Source organism: Mandrillus leucophaeus, unplaced genomic scaffold (genome assembly GCF_000951045.1).
Source record: "Mandrillus leucophaeus isolate KB7577 unplaced genomic scaffold, Mleu.le_1.0 Scaffold458, whole genome shotgun sequence".
NCBI classification, from domain to species: domain Eukaryota; kingdom Metazoa; phylum Chordata; class Mammalia; order Primates; family Cercopithecidae; genus Mandrillus; species Mandrillus leucophaeus.
Genome location: NW_012104898.1, coordinates 689,181 through 709,845, shown reverse-complemented (window position 1 = coordinate 709,845; position 20,665 = coordinate 689,181). Strand labels below are relative to the sequence as shown.

The 20,665-nt window shown below is 40.3% G+C and overlaps 1 protein-coding gene across 1 annotated transcript in view; it reads left to right on the top strand.

Annotated features, from left to right (window-relative positions):
• PXDNL (peroxidasin-like) overlaps nucleotides 1–20,665 on the top strand; it is a 560,917-nt gene that overhangs the window by 677 nt on the left and 539,575 nt on the right. The gene's annotated exons all lie outside the window — the stretch shown is intronic.

Genomic DNA, 20,665 nt, shown 5'->3' with positions numbered 1-20,665 from the left:
TTATATGCTGACAAATTGTTAGGCTTTGTACTGTGTGTACCTCCTGGGAGGGTGAAGTCCTGAGCCCTCAGCACTTGAAGCACTGTCTGTCCCCAGAACAGACCCTCAAGTGGCCCAGTTGAGTTCTTGAATGCTTAAAAGCCTTGTGGAGCAACCGCTTAGACTAATCGGCATCTAGGAGGCATTACAGGATAGCAGGGCAAACCAGAATTTGGGAGTCAAACAGGTCTGAGTTCAAATCCTGTCTTCTCATCTTTAATATTAAGGTAATAAACTCAAACATTTTAATTTATTTAGATTAAATTAAGTCATAATTAGATAATTAGAAGGGTAAATCACCACAAAAGAAGAAAAAGATCTGTTTCTAGGGCTTATTTAAAAAAAAAAAAAAAGACAACAAATTCAAAAATTTAAGGAAAAAAAAAAAAAACAGAAGAAAAGGAAAAATGCTGAAAGATGCAGCCTAAAGAGGTTTCCTGCTTATAATAAATGTTTTGTGGGTCGTCTCATGTTCATGGAAGACAAAACTGCTTGTGGTATTTCAAGTCCATTCTTGGGCAGAGGGAAATAGCTTAAAATTTCTGGAATTCTGAGATATAAATGTTTAAGAGGATCATTGCCACACATTTGTCAGTCATAATCACAAAATGAGGACTTGGTAATAAAAAGTCCAATTTGATGGTATTTACATAGAAAATGACATTATCCATGGATTTTCATTTCTGTAAAGCATTTCATTAATTTTATATGCATGCACGTATCAAAATAAGTCTTACTGTAATAACTAAAAAGATTCTTGAACTTGGGAGCACTGCTTATTGCTATGTGGACAACACAGTTCTGCAGGTGCCTTCAGACTGAGAACCAGCCATTTGTCCTTTTGTAATGACAGTTTTTTGGTAGATAGCAGCAAAGCCTTAGAGAAGGGGCTGCTTGTCTAATCAAGTGTCTTGGAGCTACCTGAGGTACAACTCGACCTAAATTTTGTTTCCTAAGTGTTTCAAAGAAGAGATTAGCACCCATTAGACACACACTTCTAAATGTAATGAGCAGAATTGAAATGATGTTGTCAGTATTGTCATGCAGAGTCTTCCACTGTGTTTATAAATAAAGCTTAATGGTGGATTCTCAGGCCCTTGGCCAGATCCCTGTCTGGGAGTCTCGTGCCACCACTTACAAAATGTGTTGCCTTGCACAAATTCTCAACTTCTTGGTGTCTCAGTTTCCTAATCTTAAATGGAGATGCTAATAGTGTTTGATATGGTTTGGATCTGTGTCCCCACCCAAATCTCATGTTGAATTGTAACTCCCAATGTTGGAGGTGGGGCCTGGTGGGAGGCGATTGGGTCGTGGGGGCGGATTCTCATGGTTTAACACCACCTCCCTTGGTGTTGTCGTGGTGAGAGTGAAGTAATCACAAGATCTGGTTGCTTAAAAGTATGTAACTCTTCTTGCCTCTGTCTTCCTCTTGCTCCGGCCATGTGAAGTTCTTGCTTCCCCTTTGCCGTCTGCCATGATTGTAAGTTTCCTGAGGCCTCCCCAGAAGCCCAGCAAAAGTTGCTATACTTCCTGTACAGCTTTTCGAACCATGAGCCAATTAAACCTCTTCTTCATAAATTACCCAGTTTCAGGTATTTCTTTATCACAGGGTGTGAGAACAGACTAATGCAGTGTTCACCTTGTTGGTTATTTTGAAGATTTAATGAATTGATGCATTTTAAGTACCTAGGAAATTGTCTAGCTCTAGTAAACACTATGAAAGTTTTCGCTATTAGTATCATGTTTGCAATTCAGGACAGGAATTACTAACTTAAATATCTCTGGGAACCTGCCAGTAAATAATTTGAGGGAAGTGGGGTAGATGAAAGACAGACTACTGTGTGATGAATAGCAACTAGCCTGAAGCTTGGAGTATCTGGGGATGGTAATGAAGGCAGAGGCAGCTCTTGCTAATGGGGCAACCAGTTACTTAGCTAATTGATGGCCTTTGGGGATTTGGGCCATAGTTTCAAGAAAATATAGAAGCCAAAAGTGACATTCCCTAGCTTTTCAATATTAGCAGCTAATTACATTTTTAGAAATGGAAAGGCAAAAATACACAAGCCCAACCATGCGTATTTGTAGGTTGCTTTTTGCCCAGGACCTTCAGTGTGTGACTTCTACTAGAGAAATGGTATAAAAGCTGAGAAGTATATGTAAAACCTGTAAAAATTGGTCCTCTACTCCTCTGGGGCTAAAAATCCTTGATGTAGGGTTGCATTTTATGTCAGCAATATCATGAAAGGTGACAATAACAATTATGAAAAAGAAAAAACCAATTAAGTTTTGAAAACTAAGGCAAATGGAAGCTGGGTGAATTTCTTACCAGCAGTAGAACCAGTAGTTTTTGTTAAACCACCCTTATGTATGTTTATTGTCACTGTAACATGGAAATGATGTAAATAATATATTTAGCTCTGCAAATGGCCAACATGCTTAGTAAATGCTAATTAGTAGTATTGTTAAAATTAGTAGTATTGTTAAAATGGATTTTTTCCATTTTTACATGTTTCAAAATTTTAACCTGAATGCAGAAAATATTTCCTAAATATTTCCTAAATCATAGATAAATCATAGATAAGAAAACTGTATTATTTTAAAGACTGGTTACAGTTGATCAGGGTTTTAAGTTTAGAAAAATGCAAAACTGTCCCTCCAAATTTTAATTTCATTCCTACTATAAAGATATCATTGTGTTTCTAAACTAATAGCATTTACCAAAAACCCTGTTGCCATTGAGAAAATTTCACTCTTCATGCTGTGGATTTTAGTAAAACAAATTTTTCAGAATTAGAATTTGCAAACAAAAAAATATCCAGTAACGAACACAGCATCTTTAGGGAGCCTGTTCAGTAATCAGAAGCAGTGTATGGTGAGTGTGATTTGACTCTATCCTATGCCAGGATCATTAGGTTGCACTTTCCTAATTTGCTTAGTTACTGGTTAAGAAATGGACTCAGTAACTGCAAATTGAACATGCTCTAAAAAGCACCTTGATTATATTAGAATACGTTTTAAGCTTAGGGCTGTTTTAATGATTGAGGATTTTCCTGAAAGTCATAAATACAAAAGTATTTACAATGTGAAATTCTAAGCATTTAATTTAAAGGCATTTTATTTATGTGGAAAGCTTTCTTTGCTGTCCAAATAATACAAAACTCGAGGAATAAGATGGCGGTGGGGAATTGGAAAATGTCTTAAGCTCAGTCATGAAAAAGTGTGTCCAGCTGATAAAAATTTCACCTTGTTCAAGAAGAAAATAGAATTCCTTCAGCTCTTTCCAATTTCCATTCATTATATATATATATAAAATACAACTTAATAGGAGTTACTTTTACCTTTGTTACAAAATTTTTTGTAGCTCGTTTGTAACTGACATAACTTGCTGGCTTTGAATGATCACTTGGCAGTAATGAACAGGCCTGAACTCCTTGGACCTTCACCCACCTGGCATTGTTGAGGGGAAGCACAATGGGACCCAGATGAACTGTGTCAACATTCAAACTTCCCCCAGTGGTTGACTTGTTGGGGAGAGAAATGAAACTGAAAGTGACTGTCACTGACCTCCTGACTCAGGCCAGTGTGATCCTGTGGAGAGGGGCTGGAAGAGGCTGTTCTGGAAGGAAGGGCAGGTGAGTGTGGATGGGGCCCAAGCAGGAGAATGGACGCAGGGACAATGTGGAGGGGACAGCTTGAGGAGGTAGAGGAGTAAAGGCCAGCACCACTGGCCGAGGTGTAATGTACCCTAGAGACTTGGGAGTCATCCTTCAAGAAATCTGCATGTTGTGCATAGATACCCTAGAACTTAAAGTATTAAAAAAAAAAAAAAGAAAAAGAAAAGAAAAACAAATGGACAGACAAATTGCTTTAGAAGGTCAATGGAGCCAGGATATCCTACAACAGCCTGTGCTTAGATGGCATATGCTGATTAAATTATTAGAACAGTGTTCCCTACACTAAGCACTGCCTTTCAACCCTACTGTAGATTCTATAAATGAAGTGAAGAGATGTGTTATGGAATAAAAATAGCTTTGTGGGGAGTAGCCACAACCTGAGGCAGCAAAGCTGTGGTCCCTGTGCTAGTTGGAGAGCTACTACACATGGGAAAAGTTGAATGACAGTACAAGTCTGGTGTTAGAAGGACCAATTCTGCTTCTGTATTCATGGAGTGAAAAGGGTTGGTGAATGTCCTCGTTTGTCAACTAGATGGGCAACAAAGACAGAGAAATGAGTGAAAAAGAGGAGAAAAAAATTGAATCATTGAGAGTGTGAAACCAAAATAAATCCTGGGGCCCCCAAAATCACTAAGCTAAAGGGAAAAGTCAAGCTGGGAACTGCTTAGGACCAACCTGCCTCCCATTCTACTCAAAGTCACCCCTCTTCTCACTGAGATAAATCTGTATCCGATTGCCTCCTTTGGAGAGGCTAATCAGAAACTCAAAAGAATGCAATCATTTGTTTCTTATCTACCTATGACCTGGAAGCCACCTCCCCACTTCAAGTTGTTCTCCTTTGCTTCAGGTTGTCCCACCTTTCCAGACCAAATCAATATTCATCTTACGTAAACTGATTGATGTCTCGTGTCTCCCTAAAATGTATAAAACCGAACTGTGCTCTATCATGTCATCAGGACCTCCTGAGGCTGTGCCATGGGAGTGTGTCCTCAACCTTGGCAAAATAAACTTTCTAAATTAACTGAGACCTGTCTTGGATATTTGGGGTTCATACATTGTTAAATTTTGTTGTGTTTTACCTGGGTATTCTGGTAGAAAGGGTAGGGGCTCAGAAATATATAAGCTCAGGAGGGAAACGGAGGCAAGACATGCAGTCTTGAGTCCTTATCTCTACTGCGTAAGACAGACTCCCAGAGCAGCTGTTTATAGACCTCCCTCCAGGAATGCAATTCTTTTCCTAGGGTCTTAACATTTAATATTACTTGCTTGGAGAAGAATTTAATGATATCTCTCCTACTTGCACGTCCGTTTATGGGCTCTCTGGAAACAGAAAAATATGGCTCTATTCTGCCTGACCTCGCAGGCAGTCAGACAGTTGGTTGTCTTCCCTTGTTCCCTAAAATCACTGTTGTTCTGTTTGTTTCCAAGATGCACTGATTTCATATTGTTCAAACACCCATGTTTTACAATCAGATTTCATATTGTTCAAACACACATGTTCTACAATCAATTTGTACAATAGTGGTCCTGAGGTGACGTACATTCTCAGCTTATGAAGATAACAGGATTAAGAGATTAAAGTAAGACAGGCGGAAGAAATTATAAGAGTATTATTTTTGGGAACTGATAAATGTCCATGAAATCTTCACAATTTATGTTCAGAGATTGCAGTAAAGACAGGCATAAGAAATTATAAGAGTATTAATTTTAGGAACTGATAAATGTCCATGAAATCTTCACAATTTATGTTCAGAGATTGCAGTAAAGACAGGCATAAGAAATTATAAAAGTATTAATTTGGGGAACTAATAAATGTCCATGAAATCTTCACAATTTATGTTCAGAGATTGCAGTAAAGACAGGCATAAGAAATTATAAAAGTATTAATTTGGGGAACTGATATGTGTCCATATTAAAATGACATCTTCACAATTTATGTTCCTCTGCCACAGCTCCAGCTGGTCCCTCTGTTCAGGGTCCCTGACTTCCCACAGCAGTTTTTCCTGCCAGGAATGCATCCATGGCCATTTTCCCCACATTGAGTCTACTCCTCCTTGTTCTGCACAAGCAGCTGAGAGCTCGTCTCAGGGAAGCCTTCCTTTTCCCTGTTACTCCCAGGCTGCATGAAACACTTTTCCTGTCTGATCTGAATCAGGGAACATACCATGTGGAATTAGCATTATTAACTTGTCTTTTTGAGAGACTGAGTTTCTTCAGGGCAGAGAACAGAGAAGATAGACAATATAAAATATATTAACATAAAATATTTTACATACCAACATATTTTATGTTGGGATATTAACATAACATATGTTGCATGCAGGAATGAGCCAATTGGCCCAATGAAACTTGAGGGGTGCTGAAAATATTGCCCATTTGAAAGTTTGACATGGGGCAGGCCCTCCATTCTAAGAGTGCTGTGGACCACTCTGTGTTTAACAGGGAGTTGCCTGGACTGAAACGATTTTAGTTGTAAGCCTCACCTACTATCTCACCTGTGTTGACTACTCTTACAGAAAAGGCTTGTGGCATGTGCCTGTTCAAAGAGGAAAATAGATTCCAAAGGCAAAAGTTTCTAGGGAAAATGAGGTAAGGGAGAAAAGAGAATTAGAAGCTAAATATTCTGACAAGCAGATATGAGAAATATTTGAGTGCTGATCTGATGGTTAATCCTGTAATGCTGTGAGGGGTGGGCGTGGGTAGGGAGAAACATACAAAGATCTCCATCTCTCTAGTTGGCACCCTTGTTTTAAATCAGATGTAGGTGCACAGTAAAACGGTTTGTTCTTCATACCTAGATCAGAATGCCTCCCTACCTGGAGCCGTTCCCTTCCTGGCTCACCCTGCCCTGTTAGAGAGAGGCTGATTTTGCCATGGTCTATGTTTTGGCCAACTCTAAAGACAAGTATAGTTGAAAAGCTGTTGCAGTGTTTAGAACTTATTTTTAAAATGTTCCAAGTCAGCTAAAAGCAGCCACCAAGTAGGGACTATAACTCTGTTTGCATGGGAATCCTAGACAGCTCTCATGGCACCAGCCCAAGACAACAATCAATTATTATATTTTTAAACTTCCCAATGTTGGTTATAGTAATAATTATTTTATTTACTTATGTCTCACATTTTCTCAGGAATAATATCTTTTTTTAAAGATTTCATTTAATTTTAAGTTACAGGATACATGTGCAGGACTTGCAGGTTTGTTACATAAGTAAACGTGTGCTATGGTGATTTGCTGCACCTATCAACCCATCACCTAGGTATTAAACTCCACATACATTAGCTGTTTATCCTGATGCTCTCCCTCTCTGCCTTGCCCCCACAGGGTCCAGTGTATGTTGTTCTCCTCCTTGTGTCCATGTGTTCTCATTGTTCAGCTCCCACTTATAAATGAGAACAAGTGGTGTATGGTTTTCTGTTCCTGTATTAGTTTGCTAAGGATAATGACTTTCAGCTCCATCCATGTCCCTGCAAAGGAAATTGTCTTGTTCCTTTTTATGGCTGCATAGTATTCCATGGTGTATGTGTACCACATTTTCTTTATCCAGTCTATCATTGATGGGGATTTGGGTTGATTCCATGTCTTAGCTATTGTGAAGATATATGTGCATGTATCTTTATAATAGAATGATTTATTTTCCTTTGGGCATATGCCAGTAATGGGATTGCTGGGTCAAATGGTATTTCTGATTCTAGGTGATTTATATTCCTTTGGGTATATACCCAGTAATGGGATTGCTGGGTCAAATGGTATTTCTGGTTCTAGGTCTTTGAGGAATTGCCACACTGTCTTCCACAATGGTTGAACTAATTTACATTCCCACCAACAGTGTAAAAAGGTTCCTATCCACAGCCTTGCCAGCATCTGTTGTTTCTTGGCTTCTTAAAACCCTACCACTCTGACTTGCATCAGATGGTATCTTATTGTGGTTTTCATTTGCATTTCTCTAATGATCAGTGACGTTGTATCTTTTTTCATATGTTTGTTGGCTGCATAAATGTCTTCTTTTGAGAAGTGTTTGTTCATGTCCTTTGCCCACGTTTTAATGGGGTTGTTTTGTTTTGTTTTTCCTTGTAAATTTGTTTAAGTTCCTTGCAGATTTTGGGTATTAGGCCTTGTCAGATGAATAGATTGCAAAAATTTTTTCCCATTCTGTATGTTGTCTGTTCACTCTGATGACAGTTTCTCTTGCTTTGCAAAAGCTCTATAGTTTAATTAGATTCCATTAGTCAATTCTTGCTTTAGTTGCAATTGCTTTTGATGTTTTAATCATGAAATCTTTGCCTGTGCCTGTGTCCTGAATGGTACTGCCTAGGTTTCCTTCTAGGGTTTTTATGGTTCTGGGTTTTACATTTAAGTCTTTAATCCATCTTGAGTTAATTTTTGCATAAGGTATAACTTTTGTATAATGAGTCCAGTTTCAATTTTCTGCATATGGCTAGCCGGTTTACCCAGCACCTTTTATTAAATAGAGAATCCTTCCCCCATTGCTTGTTTTTGTCAGGTTTGTTGAAGATCAGCTGATTATAGGTGTGGGTCTTATTTCTGAGATCTCTATTCTATTCCATTGGTCTATGTGTCTGTTTTTGTATCAGTATCATGCTGTTTTGGTTACTGTAGCCTTGTTGGATTGTTTGACGTCAGGTAGCATGATGCCTCCAGGTTTGTTCATTTTGCTTAGGATTGTCTTGGTTATACAGGCTCTTTTTTGATTCCACATGAATTTTAAAGTAGTTTTTTTTCTAACTCTGTGAAGAATGTCAGTGGTAGTTTAATGGGAATAGCATTGAATCTACAAATTACTTTGGGCAGTACAGCCATTTTCATGATATTAATTCTTCCTATTCATGAGCATGGAATGTTTTTCCATTTGTTTGTGTCCTCTCTTATTTCCTAGAGCAGTGGCTTATAGTTCTTTTTGAAGAGGTTCTTCACATCCCTTCTAAGTTTTATTGGTAGGTATTTTATTCTCTTTATAGCAATTGTGAATGGGAGTTCATTCATGATTTGACTCTCTGCTTGTCTGTTGTTGGTTTATAGGAATGCTTTTGATTTTTGCACATTGACTTTGTATCCTGAGATTTTGTTAAAGTGGCTTATCAGCTTAATAAGCTTTCAGGCTTAAATGATGGGATTTTCTAGATATAGGATCATGTCATCTGCAAACAGAGACATTTTGACTTCCTCTTTTCCGATTTGAATACCCTTTATTTCTTTTTCTTGACTGATTTCCCTGGCCAGAACATCCAATACCATGGTGAATAGGAGTGGTGAGAGAGGACATCCTTGTCTTGTGCCAGTTTTCAAGGGGAATGCTTCCAGCTTTTGCCCATTAATTGGCAGTGGGTTTGTTATAAATGGATCTTTTTATTTTGAGGTATATTCTATCAATACCAAGTTTATTGAGAGTTTTTAACATGAATCAGCATTAAATTTTATTGAAGGCCTTTTCTGTGTCTATTGAGATAGTCATGTGGTTTTTATCTTTAGTTCTGCTTATGTGATGAATTACATTTACTAATTTGCATATGTTGACTAGCCTTGCATCCTGGGGATGACACCAACTTGATCACGGTGGATAAGCTTTTTAATGTGCTGCTGGATTTGGTTTGCCAGTATTTTATTGAGGATTTTTGCATTGATATTCATCAAGGATATTGGCCTGAAGTTTTCTCTTTTTTTTTGTATCTGTGCCAGGTTTTGGTATCAGGATGATTCTGGCTGCATAAAATGAGTTAGGTAGAAGTCTCTCCTTTTCAATTGTTTGGAATAGTTTCAGAAGAAATGGTACCAGCTCCTCTTTTTACCTCTGGTAGAATTCAGCTGTAAATTCGTCTGGTCCTGGGCTTTTACTGATTGGTAAGCTAAGTATTTCTGCCTCAATTTCAGAACTTATTATTGGTCTATTCAGGGATTCGACTTCTTCCTGGTTTAGACTTGAGAGGGTGCATGCGTCCAGGAATTTAACCATTTTTTTCTAGATTTTCTAGTTTATTTGCATACAGGTGTTTATAGTATTCTCTGACGGTTGTTTGTATTTCTGTGGGGTCAGTGGTGATATCCCCTTTATCATTTTTTATTGTGTCTATTTGATTTTTCTCTTTTCTTCTTTATTAGTCTAGCTAGTCGTCTATTTTATTAATTTTTTTTTCAAAAAACCAGCTCATATATGCATTGATTTTTTGAAGGCTTTGTTGTTGTTGTTGTTGTTGTGTGTGTGGTCTCTATCTCCTTCAATTCCACTCTATGATCTTGGTAATTTTTTGTTTTCTGTTAGCTTTGGATTTTGTTTTCTCTTAGTTCTCTGGTTCTTTTAATTGTGGTGTTAAGGTGTCAATTTGAGATCTTTCTAGCTGTGGGGGTTCATTCAGGCTGGTGGGAAAAATATTAAAGATAGTTATAGTAATAGCCACAAACCTTCTTGGAAGGCTGAGAGGTTTGCATAGCTTTAGTATGGATTATAGCTGAAGGCAACCTGATCCTCACCTTAAGTAAAAAGCTTAAAGTGAGTACAAAAGGATGTGAGGAGTTTACCTAATAAACTTATTTACTCATGTGGTCTTAAGAACAACCTTTGATCATTTGCGGGTGCGTGATGTCTCTCTCTGGGGTCGGGGGTGACCAGGTTAATTACCCACAGGTGTGTTTACTCATGACCTTCGTCAATTAATCTTTACTGAATAAATATGAGTCTCGCTGGCAAGTCGAGGCCATGGTTGCAAATAGTGGCCCAGACACTCAGCTGAACTGACAAAGCAGAATATCTGTGTGTCAGTGTACTTTATCCATCGCTGGGTCATAGTCTGTGGGACAGACCCTTGCATTTAGCTTTTTGGGCATTTAGTGCTATAAATTTGCCTCTTAACACTGCTTTAGCTGTGTCCCAGAGATTGTGGTGCATTGTCTCTGTGTTCCCATTGGCTTCAAAGAACTTCTTGATTTCTTCCTTAATTTCATTATTTATTCAGGAGTCATTGAGGAGCAGGTTGTTCAATTTCCATGTAGTTGTGTGGTTTTGAGTGAGTTTCTTTATCTTGAGTTCTAATTTGATTGTACTGTATTGTGAGATACTGTTTGTTATGATTTCAGTTATTTTGCGTTTGCCGTGGAGCGTTTTACTTCCAATTATGTAATTGATTTTAGAGTAAGTGCCATGTGGCACCAAGAAGAATGTATATTCTGTTGTTTTCTGGATGGAGAGTTCTATAGATATCTATCATGTCCGCTTGATCCAGAGCTGAGTTCAAGTCCTGAAAATCCTGGTTAATTTTCTGTCTTGATGATCTGTCTAATATTGACAGTGTGTTGTTAAAGTCTCCCCCTATTATTTTGTGGGAGTCTAAGCCCCTTTGTAGGTGTCTAAGGGTTTGTTTTATGAATCAGGGTGGTCCTGTATTTTGTGCATATACATTTAGGATAGTTAACTCTTCTTGTTGAATTGATCCCTCTACCATTATGTAATGCCCTTCCCTGTCTTTTTTGATCTTGGTTAGTGTAAAGTCTATTTTGTCAGAAAATAGGATGCTTTTTTTGACTTTCCATTTTCTTAGTAAATTTTCCTCCATCCCTTTATTTGAAGCCTATCTGTGTCTGCACAAGATGAGTCTCTTGAATACAGCACACTGATGGGTCTTGACTCAATTCAGCTTGCATTCTGTGTCTTTTAATTGGGACATTTAGTCCATTTACATTTAAGATTAATATTGTTATGCATGAATTTGATCCTGTCATCATGATGTTGGCTGGTTATTTTGCAGACTTGTTGATGTAGTTGCTTCACAGTGTCATTGGTCTTTGTACTTCAGTATGTTTTTGCAGTGGCTGGTAACAGTTTTTCTTTTCCATATTTAGTGCTTCCTTCAGGAGCTCTTGCAAGGCAGGCCTGGTGGTGATGAATTCCCTCGGAATTTGCTTGTCTGAAAAGGATTTTATTTCTCCTTTGCTTATGAAGCTTAATTTGGCAGAATGAAATTCTGGGTTGGAAATTCTTTTAAGAATGTTTGATATTGTCCACTAATCTCTTCTGGTTTGCATTGGGTAAGAACATGTTCCTTTAGCTCAGCAAAGTTCATTATTACCCACTTTCTGAAGCCTACTTCTGTTAATTCATCCATCTCAGCCTCTGCTCAGTTCTGTGCCCTTGCTGGAGAGGTGTTGTGATCATTTGGAGGAGAAGTGGCACTCTGTCTTTTTGAGCTACCAGCATTTTTTTTGTTGATTCTTTCTCATCTTTGTGAGTGATATTATCTAGTTTTGATCTTTGAGGCTGCTGACCTTTGTGGGGTTTTTGTGGGGACTTTTTTGTTGATGCTGTTGTTGTTGCTTTCTGTTTGTTTGCTTGTTTGTTTTTCTTTTAACAATCAGGCCCCTCTTTCAAAGGTTGCTGTGGTTTGCTGGGGTTCCACTCCAGACCTGGGTCCTTCATGCAAGTGTCATCAGTGGAGGGTACAGAATAGCAAAGATGACTGCCGCTCCTTCCCCTGAGCTGTCTGTCCCAGAGGGGCACTGACCTGATGCCAGTGGGAACACTCCTGTATAAGGTCTCTGGCAACCCCTGTTGTGGGGGTTCTCACCCAATCAGGAGACATGGGATCTGGGACCTGCTTAACAAAGCACTCTGGCTGTCCCTTGGTGGATAGGGTGTGCTGTGCTGGGGGACATCCCATTTGTCTAAACTGCCTGGTTCTCAGAGCCCACAGGGGTAAAGACTAAGTCTGCTGATTCATGGAAACCGTGGCTGCCTCTCCCCCAAGGAGCTCACTCCCAAGGAGATCAGAGTGCTGTCCCTAAACCCCTGGCTGGAATTGTCCCTAAACCCCTGGCTGGAATTGCAGAAACTCCTTCATGGAGGCCCCGACCAGTGAGGAAGGCTGGTTCAGGGTCTGGCCTAAAGAGGCAGTCTGGCCACAATCTACCACAGCCATTATCCTATGCTGTGGGAAATTCCTCCTGGGTCCAAACCATCCAGTATTCCCAGCACCAGCAGGGGAAAAAATGGCAAACTGGAGCTGCAGTGATGGCTGCCACCCCTCCCCTGGGAGTTCAGTCGTCTTAGGCAGCAGGCAGCTGCAGTGATGATGAACACCTCTCCTTCCAGGAATTTGGTAGTTTTAGGCAGTCTCCAGCTGAGTGGTTGCTGAGAATCTGCACAGCTCTATGCTTGGGACCCAAGCCTCTGGTGGTGTGGGCTAATGAGGATCCCCCAGTCGTATAGATCAGTGGAAAAAGCATGGTTTCCCAGGCAGGGTAGCATGATCACTCATCACCTCCCTTGGCTGGGGGTAGGAGCTCCCCTTGCCCTGTGTGGCTCCCAAGTGGGCTGTCACACTACCTGTCTTTTTCTTGCTCTCTGTGGGTCATGCCGACCACCTAGTCAGTCCTAGTGAGAGAACCTCGATACCTCAGTTGCTGGTGGAGGATTCACTCGCCATTTTCATTCTTCTCAGTGGGCGCCTCTGACTGCATCTATTTTTACTTGGCCATCTTGGCCCCTGAGGAAAGATTTCAAGTAGCTGATTGCTCTTCTTAGTTAAGGGAGAAGGTAAAACTCAATGTTTTCCACCTACTTTTTCTAAATCATTTATTTTCTTTTTTTTGTACAATTTCTGATTATATTTTTCTTTTAATATTTGTTTATTTGAACTTTTTGAATGCAAAAGAAGGGAAAAAGATTCTGTAAACAGAAAATAATGTATTTTCTCTAAGTGGGACATCATCAGATTTACACTCTATTGCAGAATCTTACCTGGGCATCTAGGTTCTTGTACTGAGAATAGAGCCTATACAAAAAAATCTAACTTTCAAGAACAGCCTCTATAATGATTAAGCATTGAAGGATTTTATATCCACTATTGAATTTTTACTTGCCACTATCTAGTAAAGCAGGACAAGTACTAACCTGAACTGTCTAGAGAGAGTGGGAAGCTAACTCTACTAAGGGGAAGCTGTATGAACACCTGACTTTTAGGGTTGCATGCACCAGCAGGGATAAGTTACGCAAAACTACTTATGTACCCTTCCATACTTTTCTCCGTCCAATGAATTTGACCAAGATGATGGAACTAAGGCAGCAGAAAGTCACCTGGATGACATGGTCACAGCTGCGTTGGGTTGACCCAGTTCCTGGGTGCTCTCTCACTGTTAGAGAATGGCTTTTCATTTCATGACTTTCAGGCTCTGAGCAGTTGTTTGTTAAGGGTGCCTTCCTGAATGATTGCAGGTCACCTCTGTGTAGTTTGAAAGGCACTGTCACCCACAGTCCTGGCCAATTTGGACTATACAGTTGTGAATATGATCTGAGTCTCACAGAATAAATCCTATGGAAGTCATGTGACCACATGATCTATTGGTCTTTCTCTGTGTAAGAAGATGACTCTTGGCAAGCTTAGGCTTTGCCTACAATGTATTTCTGGCTCACAGATCTAGTTGAGGGGCAAGAGAGTTCAGTAGTTAGGACCCTGGATCCCAGAGCCTGACTGCCTGCACTTGAATTTCCCCTTCATAGTTTATGAGCTGTGTGTCTTTGGGCAAGTGGCTTCAATCCTTTGGTGTCAGTCTCCTCACCTATAATTTTGTGTTTGTTTACCATGTACCAGGAACTATTCAAATGTTAGCTTCACCTATAAGTACTAGTATTATTGTATCCATTAAAACGCAGAGGTGAAAATGGTAAATTCTAAAAGATTCTGGATCTCTTTTTAAAAAATAAGGCAGGGTACAAAGAAATATATTTACAAAGATTACGAAAATGATCAACTAGTGTCTCTTGAAGCCAAAAAGTTACTTTTGTAGAGAAAGCACTGGAAACACTCACTCTTTGCCTGACTTTACTAAGATTGCACGTTCCTGAAATGATGATTTAACGTTCAGAAACATTCTTTTTTCCCCCGCAAACTAAAGTTTTTACTGGGTGTGAGAGATACGTGAGATACTGGAGATTATGTTTAGTAGGCGAGAATCTAATAAATTCGTAGACGGGGTTTTCAGTGCAGAGGCACACTTATTTTCATATAATTGTCATTGTGCTCATATCTTGCTCTGGTCCCAAACCACCACTGTATTTTAGCAAGCATCTTTGTGTAATAGAGAGGGGGCACTTCTTCCAAGTCCTTACTGAACACAGGAAAAGTTCCTAGTTCTCCAAGCCATGATTGTCAAAGTTCTGCCCAAAGTTTCATACCAATTAAAACCATAGCTTGTAAATCGTAGTATTTTTCCCCATCTCTAGTTTGTATTTATCAGAATTCTGAGATTTGTGCTGTTGGAAAATTATCCCTCTCATCTTTTCCTTGAAAGATATGTGTGGGGAAGGAGACTTAAGGGTTTTATTTGTTTTTGTGCACACACAGCTGTAGGAGCCTGGAGCTTTAGAGTTTTTAAAAATAAAAGGGAATCCCTGGGGAGGTAGAGGGTGGTGGTCTAGAAAAAATCAGAAAACTTTGGAGATCTAGAAAGTTCCTAGAAGCAAGGGAGAAGGAGTAGATTGGGAAAAGCTTTCACTTTTGAGTTAAAATCTCTTGGGTATAGAAGAGGAGTGAAGCCAGCATTAGCTTTGGAGAGGGAGCCCTGGACAGGGACTGCCCTGGCAAAAAAATAGAGGAGACCTGCAAGGAAGGCAGGCCTCCTGGTGGGGCTGTTTACATGGCTGAACAGGCAGGCCTCAGGGTTTGGAATTTGAGAATCCCATACACAAATGTTTTAACAGGTTGGGTCCCGCTGCTCTGTGCTTCAGTGGCATGCTGTGTACTTGTTTTCTGACAACTTTAATCAACGTTTGTATTATTTAACGTTTTCCCCATGACATTATAAGCTCCACAAAAGGGATCATTCTGTCTTCATGAGCACTCCATCCCCAGCTCATAACACACGGTGCCGGGAATACAGGATGTGTGCAATAAGCATTTGTTATGTGAAGGCTCTGGCCGCATTAATGATGCACTGGTAGTTTTTTTTTTTTTTGCAAGTGTTTCTTTCCTGTGTGCCTGGTGCTTGACAAAAGGCAGGAGGACACAGGCACACAGATCAGTTCTCACGACTCCCCCTGGGAAGCAGGTAGCATCTTTAGGGTTCCATCACTTTACAGATTCATCTTTGCACCTGTTCCTTGCTGGGGCCTAGACAGGCAAGGCCCTGCTCCGCGGAGCTCTCCTTGTAGCAGCAGGGCCTGATGAGATGCTTTTCCCTGGTGCTGGGGATGTGAGACCTGGGGTCGGGGCGGGAGGATTCCCTGGTCTGGACGCATTGAGAGGGTGTTGGCCCTAGGATCTCAACCGCAAGAGGGAGCAGTCTTTCCGAGTTCCGTACTGAGCGCGGCCACACAGGCACACAAGGTGGGGACAGGCCGGGCGCGAGAAGGGTGGACCTGTAGAAGCAGACGAGGAGGGGAGGCGGGGGCCTACTCACACCGGTCCAGGGGGTGGCTGTGCTCTAAGTGCAGAGGGAGCCTTGCGTACCCGCGAGACAGGCGATGTCGTGACCCGAGACCTCGCGGACTGGGGCAAGGAGCGCAGGTGGAGACAGGGCGGCACGGAGACGCCTGGGGCCTGCGGCCTAGCGGGTGGGACAGGGGAGCGGGGCAGTAACTTGCCCCATGCAGCGCGGGGCTCTCCCTCGCCTAGGAGCCAGCACAAGGGAGCTGCGCCCGCCGACCCTCCGGGAGCTCCACCTAGCCTGCTCATCTGGTTTCCACGCAGCAGCGGGTTCTAGAAATGGCGGTCATCCAGTTCTTCCTGACATGGGGCGAGTGCTTGGGAACAGTTTGAGTTTAACAGATCATTTAAATGCCGTTTTTAAACTCGGCAATTGAGAACTTACAAGAGGGATTCTTTTTTTTTTTTTTTTAAATGAACACATTTTCCAAATGAATTTTTTTTTGTAATTACTGTTTATGTACCAAGAAAGATACAAAGTTAGGGCTTTTTGTTTGTTTGGCTTTTTTTTTGGGGGGGGGGGCTTGTTTTGTATTTTTTTTAAAAGGGTTTGTTAATTTTTCTAATTTTACCAAAGTTTGCATCCTATACCTCAATAGAACGGAGATATTTTAAATCACATACCTGCAGGCAAACTGGAGCAATGTTATTTTTTAAGAGTTTTTTCGCCTCCTTATTCTGTATGTATTCTGTACAGAATTCTGTATTAGGGAAGAAATAAGACAATTTGGTGTAGGCTTTTTCTAAAGCCCAATATTTTTTTTTTTTGTCTAGATTTTAGATTCCCAGAATAAATGTTTTGCACATATTAAAAAACAACAACAAAAAAAGAGTGGCAGCCCTCCTCAACACAGCAGCAGGAGTAAGGGCTGCTGGCACCTGGGTCTGGGCCCACCCACACCTCGCCCCGGCCGCCCTCCGCCGTCCTCCGCTGTGTCCAGGCCCTTCCCTCGCCCATCAGTGCGGACAGTCTTGCAGAGAGCTGCCCCTCCGGCATGGGCCCACGGGTAGGCAAGGGAAGAAAGGGATCCTGGAATCTCTGTGCCTCATAGAAAAAATAATGCTGCCCTAGTTGCTCCTGGATGCCAGAAGAGAAAATGAGAAAAGGTTTGCAACTCAGGACCTCGTGTTAGAAAAGAGAAGGCTTTATCTTAAAAAGGCGACAGAACCTTCCATGAAAGTATTAGCAAACGGGATAGGAATTTAAAGGCAAAATTTAATGTAATTTAATGTTTCTTTGAATATTCATTTTGGGGTCTGTGGCCAGCTGTACCTCACTTCGTGGTGGAGAAAATCCCACACTTGCCATTTGAATGCCTGTGTGGTTGACAAAGAATCGTCCTCCTCTTCCTTTTGAATGGTATTTCATTTCATCTCTCTTTCAAAATGGGAGTTTGTGCAAAAAAAAAAAAAAAAAAAAAAAATTCTATTAATGAAAATTAACATGAAAAAAATTTAACTTGTGACTTGTTCCCATGCCTATGTCTAAACAATTTTGTTCTTGTACCATAGAGTCATACTGTGCTTTTTTTTCCCCCTTTTAAAACGTCACATTTAATTATCCTTGAACGATCTCATAGATTTCAATGCATTAGAGACATTTTTAAAAAACAAGCGTCGGATTGCTCATTGTAAGTCTTGTTACATCTTAGATTGACGGCTTAAACTACCAAGACTTGAAAAATAGTGGAAAAAACTTACTAGAAAAATATTTTGCATATATATTTAGGGCAATAATAACAAATACAATAATTCATTTTTTAAAAATAACTGAGTCTAAAGATAAGTAACACAAGTCCCCTTTAATTTCCTAATATTTGTTCTTCCTTCTAAATTCTAAACTTCTTTGTGTGTTCTTTCCCCTGAAGGATACTCCTTGGGTGGATTTTATCTTCTAAACGTAAGCCTTGTGTCATTCAAGTCTGGTGTATGTTTGGAAAAACCAGGCCAAGTGCAGGCACAGTGCAAAATAGAAGATAATGGCTACAGTTTCTTTTGTGTTATTTATCGTGATGTGATTGTCATTTGCACAGGCATGATGTCATGGAAGGCCGCCAGTCGGAATGCCTGTTTTCTTCTGGCACTAAGAAGGTGTATGATCTTGGGCAAATCATTTAAGCCCCCAGCCTCTGGGTTTTCCTTTTTTTTCTCCATCTATATAATGAAGACTATATCCAATGGCTGCCCTGGCACTACTGAGTGCCCCTCATTGGTCATCCCTGAAGACTCGTGTCATGCCCGTCTCACCTTTGTTCACCATCTGTGCTTGTTAATGCATATCCTTCCTGGAAAAGAGAAAAATTGAAATTTACCTCTTTGGCAGGGCATTCTGAGGACAAATCTTTTCTAGAAATATTCTTGTATATATCAATCAAGGATAAATCTCCAATTTGGAGTGAACTAAAACATCACCATATGAGTAACACAAAAACACAGCAAAAAAAGGAAAAAAAAATGGGCACAATGAAGAGAGAAAGCTGTGGGCCACTCTTTGCAACATTGTCTAGTGACTATTGAGAACCTGCAATTTGTCTTGCAGAATAGGGAAAGTAGGAAAGTGTTCAGTGAGGCTGCCCTAAAAAGGATGGGCAGATAGCACTATGTCCAAATAAATGGGGTATTTTAAAAAAAAGAAAAAGGAAAAGGAAAGGCATTAGTGGTGTGCATTCCCAGGGAGAAATCAGGAATATTAATTCTGGATCCACAGGACAGAGAGTATTGTAGTTCATTTGACTTGGCCCTTGTGGAGTAATTGGTGCCCTGGAAGGCAGTTAGTGCAGAACTGAAGCATAGGGCACTGAGTCCTAAAGCCTTGGGAGCCAGAGCTTGGAACACCCCTACTTGAGATCAAGCAATGTGAGAATGGGGTCGCTTTTTCCAGAAAAGCTGAACTGAGGCCAAGAACACATCCCAGCACTGGGACTATGAGCTGTGGGACTGTGAGCCCTCAACTTCACAGGTGGTCCTGACCAGTAATGAGAAAGGGAACCACTGGTTCGACTAACTCCCTATGGGGCAGGAGTTTTGACATGTAGGGGGAAGAGGGAGCCCTGAGAGAGATACCAGACTCCCTGCTACAAAGATGTCTTAAGTCTAAGATTGTGAAGCAGCTCTTACTACATAGGACTTACACTCCATAGGACTTAAAGTGTAAATACATCTTTATCTAATACATTTCTACTCCTGGTTTTTCATTTCATGTCCAAGCTGGAATGATTACTGTCTCTTCCACTCCAAAGGCTGTTCCTTGAACAATTGAGTGGTGGCTTTTGCACCCCCACCACTTTCCCAGCAGGGGACTTTCCTTTGGAGAATTCATCCTTTCCCCGTTCTCAGTCACTCATTTTGGATGACAATAATTTCATTCCTAGCTCCAGAGGAGGAATACCTCCTAGTCCTCTAAATCATTAATGGTTCTCAAAATTATTAGCTAATTTACATACAGTCATTACAAAGATATTGCAGGTTTAGTCTCAGACAACTACCATTAGGCAAATATCGCAAAAAAGTAAGTCACACAATTTTTTTTTTTGGTTTTGTGTGACATATAAAAGTTATGTTTACACTATATTGTAGTCTGTTAAGTGTGCAATAGCATTATGTCTAAAAAATGTACACAGCTTAATTTGAAAACACTTTATTGCTAAAACATGCTGATGATCATTGGCACTTTCTCCAAGTTGTAAGCTTTTTTTTCTGGTGGAGGGCCTTCCCTCACTGTTGATGGCTGCCGACTGATCAGGATAGTGGTTGCTGAAGGCTGGGGAGGCTGTGGAATTTTCTTAAAATAAGACAAGGACGTTTGCTGCATTAATGGGCTCTTCTTTTCACACAAGATTTCTCTTTTGCATGTGAGGCTGTCTGATAGCATTTTACCTACAGTAGAACTATTACAATTGGAGTAAATTCTCTCAATCCTGCTACTGCCTTATCAACTAAGTTGATGTACTATCCTAAATGCTTTGTTGTCATTTTAACAATGTTCACAGTATCATCACCAGGAGTTGACTCCGTCTTAAGAAACTACTTTCTTTGCTCATCCATAAGAAGCAAGACCTCATTTGTTCAAGTTTGATTATGAGATTGCAGCAATTCAGTCACATCACAGGCTCCACTTCAAATTCTAGTTTTCTTGAGATTCTCTACCACATCTGCAGTGTTACTTCCTCCACGGAAGTCTTGAACCCCTCTAAGTCATCCCCGAGGGTGAAAATGTACTTTCATCAAACTATTGTTAATGTTGATATTTTGACTTTCTCCCATGAATCACAAATGTTGTTAATGGCATTTAGAATGGTGAATCTTTTCCAGAAGGTTTTCAGTGTACCTTGTCCAGATCTATCAGAAGATTTGCTATCTATGGCAGCTGTAGCCATAAGAAATGTATTTCATAAATAGTAAGACTTTTTATAAAGTCTTTTATAAAGACTTTTATAAAAAAGGATGAGTTTGTGTCCTTTGTAGGGACATGGATGCAGCTGGAAACCATCATTCTCAGCAAACTATCGCAAGAACAGAAAACCAAA